The following is an 8,705-nucleotide window of genomic DNA, read 5'->3' as shown; positions in this document are numbered from 1 at the left end:
TTTAGAAAGCTGTAAATCATTGTACTTCTTTATGGTTGGTACACTTACATTATTATCTTCATGGGTAATGTAATAATATTTATGTAAATTATGTTGTAATATTGTTTATAAGAAACCTGTTATCCTGTTTGGGTACAAATAATATTAAAACCTACTTCAATGTGACATCATTGCTTGAAGGTGACTCTGTTTTATTAAAGTCACTGCAAGTAAATCCAAAACACTTGAAAAGACTGACACTTTGGAAACTGAATATATTACCCAATAACCAATAGGGTTAAATTCATAAGGCTTCGATCCCTTTCCGCAAATTCTACCAAGAAGAGGGAAGAGACTCAGGTCCTACCTAGGGCTTGATCTCCCCCCATGCCAGATCCTACTGTTTAGAGTTCTCTACTTCCAGGGAGCTAGTAACCATGACGTTCCGGTGCCAGCGGGACAGCTACGCTCGAGAGTTCTGCACCACCGTGCTCTCTTGCCGCCCTGCGGAGCTGCAGACCTTTGGGAAAGGCAATGGCAAGAATCAGGAGAAACTTAGAGGCTACCACGTGGTTTTGGAAGATATGCTGCTTCCCTGAGGGCAGGGTCCAGCCTGATGACTGAGGTTCCATTGATAACATCCCAGTGCTCAGAGTGACCCACCGCGGATCCGAAGCTGATCATTTCTTGCTTACTCCCCTGGCACCAGAGAGAAAAGTCCAAGCACAGCTGAACTGGGATCAGAGGTTTGATCACATGCAGCAACATTCAGGGCAACATCTCATTACAGCTGTGGCTGACCACCTGTTTGGCTTGAAGACAATATCATGGGAGTTAGGACGCTTCCGAAGCACAATAGAGCTGGATAGCCCCATGGTCTCACCAGAACAAATAGATGCTATCGAGCAGAGTGTTAACCTGAAATTGCCTTCCTGTGACTGTGATAGAGCTGAGCCCGGATGATCCTGAGGAGGAGAAGTTAAGGGGCTTGGGTTTGCCAGATCACCATGCAGGACCAATCCCTGTCATCACCATTGAGGGTGTCGACTCCAACATGTGCTGTGGAACCCACGTGAGAAAGCTCAGTGATCTGCAGGTCATTAAGCTCCTAGGTAAGGGAAAAAGAACAAGACCAACCTAGTGTTTCTTAGCAGCGAACCAGGTGCTGAAGTGGATGGAGAAAAGTCATGGGATAGAAAAGGCCTTGACCACATTACTCAAGTGCGGAGTGGAAGAACATGCAGAGGCTGTTCAGAAACTGCAGAAGTCAGCCAAGCTGCTCCAGAAGAATAAGGAGAATCTCCTGAGAGACCTGGCCATTCTCACTGCCCACAGTCTTAGAGACAGTCCAGACAAGGGAGGAGTGATTGTATTACACAGGAGAGATGGCGACTCTGAGTTTATGAACATCATTGCTAATGAGTTTGGGATTGAGGACACCCTTCTCTTAACTGTGGGAGATGAGAAAGGTTCGGGGCTCTTCTTACTTGCAGGACCGTTTGAAGCAGTGGATATGTTATGACCCAGGGTAGCTGAATTGCTGAAAGGCAAAAGAGCTGGAAAGAAAGGCCACTTTCAGGGCAAGGACACAAAACTCAGCCTGTGAACAGAGATGCAGTCCCTTCTCCAGGCCTATCTTAACATTCCCAGTGCTGAGGAATAGCTACTCTTGCCCTTGTGTCCTTCCCAGGCACTTCCTTAGGACCAGACAGCATGTGGCCATGGAAAAATTTTGCCTTCTTTTAGACAATAAAATGGTTTTATTGGAAAAAAATAAATTCATAAGGCTTCATTACGAGTCTGACATTATAATGATGAACATTTTGTTTATAGGCACTGTACAATAGTGTCTACAAAGAAACAAAAATTTTGTGATCGTCATTAAAGTGCTTATTCCAAAAACCATAGTTCCTTGAAACTATGAAGTTTAGCTGTGCATCTATATCTCCACATATCTATCTTTTATCTCTACCTCTCTCTTTATTGTGATCTCATCTCTATGACATCTGTCTATATCATTTATAACATTTACATTATTTACATCGGAGGTATCAAATTATATCCAACCATACTCTTGAGTTCAGTCCAAACAAGATGAAAATTTTGTTTCATATTTAAACACATGATTTTTAAAAACTGATATGTATCCTTATGCATTGTGTATTGCCTCTGCTTTTACCTAAGTTAGCCATCATTGACCAGTATCATCTATCTATATTATTTTTTACCTATGTCTTCTATAACTATAATGACATTCATATTTATATTATGACACAGAAGAAATAACACTGACGCTAGAGTCAGAAAGACTGTTTAAAAAGGATTTTTCTGGTGCTATATGAGCCTGAGCAAATAAATTATCCTCCTGCTGCCCCAGTTTCCTTAATCATTAAATGAAGACATTGGACCGGTAGACCACTGAGATTTTTACAAGTTTTGTATGTAAGATCCTTCAATTATGTGATCCATATGCATGCACACAGGCATATTTTAATAACAACAAATTGCGCCAAATATGTGTTCCACACACTGTGTTTAAACATGTTACAATTTTACCCCATTTCATTCTTACAACAATCCAGGGAACGAAGTATTATCATTATTCCTATTTTACAAATGAGAAAACTGAGGTTAAGTGAGTTGCCCATGTTCACATAGCCAGTAAGTGTTTAAGGCCAGATATGAACTCACTTTCTTGATTTCAGGTCTGGTACTCTATCCACTGTGTTTTCTAGCTGTCCCTGCAAGAGTAAAGATTCATTGTCTCCTCAATTAATCAAATAAGGCTCTAACTCTTATCTGAATTAATCAAGCAAACATGAGGTAGGTGTTAATAAATGCTTAATCATTTTGAAAAGGCAATAGTAAATTTGAGTCATCCATCAGATGATATGATATGATATGATTGCATAAGAAAATATTTTGTGATTATTTTTTTTTAATCAGTCATGCTACAGGAATCTATGTAGAGTTATTCAGGTGAGTGTTTTAGGACTCCCAATTTACTATCTATGGTTTAGGATTACTCTTGAGAGAACAGTATCTCCTCTTTTCTTTCCCCTCCATGTTGACAATGCTATTGAAAATAGTAGGAAAAAAGTACATATAGTTGGAAGTAGGAATAGACATAACAAAGATTAACAGCACATCAGTATATATTCCAAGAAAATTCACCTTCTACAAAAGAAAGAAATGGCTGGGATGTAACTAATTGAAATTTGTAAGCAGCATATCTACTAGAAATGATAGTTGCATTTCTGAAGTAACAATAGCTTGTAGGGATGCCTCTTTGGGAATCTGAGGGATTTGCCAATAATGAATCAGACATATTGAGGAAAGGCAGCTTTAAAACTCTGCAAATACACTTCAGAGTCCAGCAGAGATCTATAACTAAGTAGAAAAATGAAGAAAAAGGATTTCTAATAACAAGAATTTCCAAAAACCTTTTTGCTATATATGCATTCACACCTTTAAAAATTTGAGTCTACTCTCCCCAGAAACCTTATATTGCACGAGGATAATGTGCTCCTGATTTGGAAGGAATGTTTCTGTAACTATTGTCTTGGATACAATTTCTCAGGGAATATCTTCCTCCCCCAAAAGCTATTTGTTTACCTAGTACAATCTGGATGATAGATTTTAATGGAAAACGTACCAGTGGGAGCTTATGATCAAAAGTCTCAAAAACTCAACCTCTAAAGCTTATTTATAAAACATAAAGGGGATTAGTTATGGCCTACTTGAGATATTATCTACAAATTCAAATGAAGAAAGTAGAAAATGAAGCTTCATGGCAAGTCATTAAATATAATGGGTTCCTTTCATTTAGTTGAAGAATGGTGTATAAAAAAGATAAAGAATTGACTTAAACAGATATTTATAATGATATGCTTGAGGAAGCCAAGCAAATAATATCTGATGCATAACATTACATTCTCTAGTAAAGACAGATGAAGAAACAACTTGGTTTCTGTTATTCCTCAGTGGTCAATATCAATTTAAAGACAAAGATAACTAGTGCTAAACAATTGTAATTTCCTGACATGGCAGATACAGAACTGACTCCAGGAAGGCCTACATTCAAATCCTGCATCTGAGTCATGCCAGTCTTGTCAGCTAATCCTCCAAAGCCATCAGAAAACACTGTAAGTTTCTGAGATGCAAATCTGAATAGTTATATAGAGTTTCTTCACTGGGACATTCCTATTGCAATGTAATCAAATAACCACTTAGAACAGTTGAGCATTTCTGCCCATGAAATGGAGAAGGGGACAGGAAGAGGCAAGACCATCTAATGTCCAGACACTGAAGTTAGCCTGGAATTAAATAGGCTGAGGAGAACTGACTTTACTGTCTTTGGGAAATTGTAAAATTCCATTAATGAACCCCAGAATTTTCCCTGAAGCAAAGGACCACCTTTTAATACTGATATTGTGCTCATATTTTTGTATCACTGTGAGATATGGAACACTGCAATTCCAGAAGAAATGAAAATGAAGGCAACTAATCTAGTTCTGGACCCTAGGAAGAACATGATAAATTCTTGTATTGATTTGAATAATTATAAAACTCATTTTTTTTTATCCCCAAAGCCAATCACAGAAGAGAAATTCAAAATAAAACTTTAATGGTCATCCTATTGATTGTGATGAAAGGGTGAGGAGGAAAAGTCAAAAACATCAGTGGAAGGAAATGGAGAAGTACATATTGGGTCTGAATTGTCTGCAATACATTGCAAATAAAGAATAATGATGGAGAAACAAAATGAAAAAAATGTAAGAAAAACAAGATGAACCGATGATGTGAGAAGAGTGAGTATAGCTAGTCCACCTTCCCTAACATTTTCTTTCATTAATTCCCCTGATATTCTGGACCATTTATTCTTCCGAATTAATTTTGTAATTATTTTTTCTAGCTCTATAAAGTAGGTTTTTTTTGGTAAATTGATTGGTATGGCAGTAAATATATAATTTAATTTAGGTAAAATTATCATTTTTATTATATTAGCTCAATCCAGCCTCGAGCAACTGATATTTTTACAATTAGTTAGATCTAACTTTATTAGTGTGAAAAGTGTTTTGTAATTGTGGTCATATAGGTCCTGGGTTTGTTTTGGCAGCTAGATTCCCAAATATATTATGATTTCTACAGCAACTTTAAATTGGGATTTCACTTTCTATCTCTTGCTGTAGAATTTCATTCAAAATACATAGGAATGTCAAGGATTTATGTGGGTTTATTTTATATTCTGCAACTTTGCCAAATTTATTTATTGTCTCATGTACTTTTTTTACTTGAAACTCTAAGATTCTCTAAGTATATCATCATATCATCTGCAAAGAGTGATAGTTTGGTCTCTTCTTTGCCTAATTTGATTCCTTTGATTTCTTTTTCTTCTCTAATTGCTACTGTAACATTTTTGTTACCAGATTGAATAAAAGGGGTGATAGTGGACACCCTTGTTTCACCCCTGATCTTATGGGAAATGCTTCTAGCTTCTCCCCATTACATTTAATATTTGCTGATGTTACCTATTATTTTAAGGATGGTTCCATTTATTCCTATACTTTCAAATATTTTTAATAGGAATGTATGTTGCATTTCAAAAGCTTTTTCTGCATCTATTGAGATAATCATGTGGTTTTTGCTAGCTTTATCGTTGATGTGATCAATTATACTAATGGTTTTCCTAATATTAAAACGTCCTTGCATTCTTGCAATAAATCCTACCTGATTAAAGTGTGTTATTCTTGAGATAAGTTGCTGTAGTCTTTTTGCTGGTATTTTATTAAGAATTTCTGCATCTATATGCATGAGGGAGATTGGTCTATAGTTTTTTTCTCTGTTTTATCTCTTCCCGATTTAGGTAAGAGTACCATATTTGTGTCATAAAAAGAATTTGGTAGAACTGCTTCTTCACTAATTTTCCTAAATAGTTTGTAGAGTATTGGAATCAATTGTTCTTTAAATGTTTGATAGAATTCACTAGTAAATCTGTCTGGCCCTGGAGATTTTTCCCTAGGGAGCTGACTGATCTCTTGTTCAATTTCTTTTTCTGAGATGAGATTGTTTAAGTAATTTACTTCCTCTTCGGTTAATCAGGGCAACTTGTATTTTTTTTTAGCTTTTTTTAATTAATTTTTTTCTTTCCTTTTAGTTTACAGGATTCAATTCCACGATTCCTTGAGTTTCACATTTTTGTCCCCCTCCCTCCCCTTCCCCCATGGCAGCTTATAGTCAAGTATAGGGTCTGTAAATACTTTCACATTATAGATTAGTCAGGTTATAAGGACGAATAGTTCTAGCTGGAATGAAAAATGGTAAAGAGGACATAAAACCAAATAAGAGAAGGAAAAGGATCAGGCATTTTGCTTCCACCTGGATATGAACTTAGTTCTTTCTAGTTCTTTCTCTGGATGCACATATTTCTCTCCATCATGAGTCTTTTGGGATTGATTTATATCACTGCATTGCTGAGAATAGTCCATTCTATCAAAGTTGGTAATCACACATACGTTGTGTCTGTAATTGTGTACAAATTTCTCCTGGTTCTACTCTTCTCACTCAGCATCAGTTCTTTTAAGCCTCAACAGGTAAATATGAAGACTCTCTGCTCCTCATTTCTTACAGCCCAATAGGATTCCATAACATGCATATATCGCAACTTGTTCAACAATTCCGCAATTGATGGGCACCCCCCCTTAATTTCCAATTTTTGCAACCACAAAAAAGAGCTGCTATAAACATTTTTGTACATATGGGTCTTTCTCGCATTTCTATGATCTCTTTGGGATATAACACTAGGAGTGGTATTGCTGGTCAAAGGGTATGAAAGTATTTATAGCCCTTTGGGCATAATTCCAGACTGCTCTGCAGAAAGACTGAACAGTTCACAACTTCACCAGCAATGCATTAGTGTTCCAATTTGCCCACATCCTCTCCAGCATTTGTCATTTTCCGGTTTTGACATCTTAGCCAATCTGACTGGTGAGATGTGGTACCTCAGAATTGATTTGATTTTCATTTCTCTAATCAATAGTGAATTATAACATTTCTTCATGTGCTTATAGATATCTTTAATTTCTTTCTCTGAAAACTGCCTGTTGATAACCTTTGACCATTTATCAATTGGGGAATGACTTGTATTTTTAAAAATTTGACTCAATTCTCTGTATATTTTAGAAATGAGTCCTTTGTCAGAGACACGGGTTATAAAGATTCTTCCCCAATTCCCCACCTCCCTCTTAATCTTGGTTACATTGGATTTGTTTGTACAGAAACTTTTCAATTTCATGTAGTCAAAATGATACATTTTACATTTTATAATGTTCTCTAATTCTTGTTTAGTCATAAAGTCTTTCCCTCTCCACAAGTCTGATAGGTACACTATTCTTTGTTTTAGGAGACTGCTTACAGTATCAACCTTTATACCTAGATCATGCACCAATTTAGACTTGATTTTGGTATATGGTGTTAGATAATGGTCTATGCTCTGTTTCTGCCATACTATATTAAAATTTTCCCAGCAGTTTTGTCAAATAGTAAGTTCTTATCCCAAAATCCAAGGTCTGCGGGTTTATCAAACAATAGATTACTATAGTCATTGACTTTTGAATCTCGTTTGCCTAATCTATTCCATTGATCCACTCCTCTATTCCTCAGCCAGTACCAAATACTTGTAATGACTGCTGCTTTATAATACAGATTGAAATCTGGTATAGCTACTCCACCTTCCCTAGCATTTCTTTTCATTAATTCCCTTGATATTCTGGACCGTTTATTCTTCCAAATGAATTTTGTTACTACTTTTTCTAGCTCTATAAAGTAGTTTTTTGGTAAATTAATTGGTATGGCACTAAATATATAATTTAATTTAGGGAAAATTGTCATTATATTAACTCAACCCAGCCACGAACAACTGATATTTTTCCATTTAGTTAGATCTGACTTTATTTGTGTGAAAAGTGTTTTGTAGTTATGGTCATACAGGTCCTGGGTTTGTTTTAGCAGGTAGATTGCCAAATATTTAATAATGTCTATGGTAACTTTAAATGGGATTTCTCTTTCTATCTCTTGCTGTTGAATTTCATTGGAAATATATAGGAATGCCGAGGATATATGTGGGTTTATTTTATATCCTGCAAATTTGCCAAATGTATTTATTGTCTCAAGGAATTTTTTACTTGATTTATATCATCATATCATCTGCAAAGAGTGATAGCTTGGTCTCTTCTTTGCCTAATTTGATTCCTTTGATTTATTTTTCTTCACTAATTGCTATGGCTAACATTTCTAGTACCAGATTGAATAAGAGGAGTGATAGTGGACACCCTTGTTTCACCCCTGATCTTATGGAAAATTCTTCTAGCTTCTCCCCATTTCATGTAATATTTGGTGATGGCTTTAAATAGATGCTACCAATTATTTAAGGAACCCTCCATTTATTCCTATATTTTCTAATGTTTTTAATAGGAATTGATGTTGTCTTTTGTCAAAAGCCTTTTCTGCATCTGTTGAGATGATCATGTGGTTTCTCCTACTTTTATTGTTGATATGATCAATTATACTGATGGTTTTCCTAATATTAAACCATCCTTGCATTCCTGGAATAAATTCTACCTAATCAAAGTGTATTATTCTTGAGATATGTTGCTGTAGTCTTTTTGCTAGTATTTTATTTAGAATTTTTGCATCTATATTCATGAGGGAGATTGGTTATAATTTTC

At 35.8% G+C, this 8,705-nt stretch overlaps 1 pseudogene; it reads left to right on the top strand.

The window, feature by feature from the left end:
* The first annotated feature begins 281 nt into the window (after positions 1-281).
* On the top strand, positions 282-1,757 carry LOC138145970 (alanyl-tRNA editing protein Aarsd1 pseudogene; annotated as a pseudogene).
* Positions 1,758-8,705: the final 6,948 nt, after the last annotated feature.

This window comes from Petaurus breviceps, unplaced genomic scaffold (genome assembly GCF_028583685.1).
Source record: "Petaurus breviceps papuanus isolate PSGF00001 unplaced genomic scaffold, PetGlider_PUasm1.0 139, whole genome shotgun sequence".
Lineage (NCBI taxonomy): Eukaryota > Metazoa > Chordata > Mammalia > Diprotodontia > Petauridae > Petaurus > Petaurus breviceps.
Note: the sequence above shows the minus strand (reverse complement) of the source record. Positions and strands in the feature narration are given on the sequence as shown.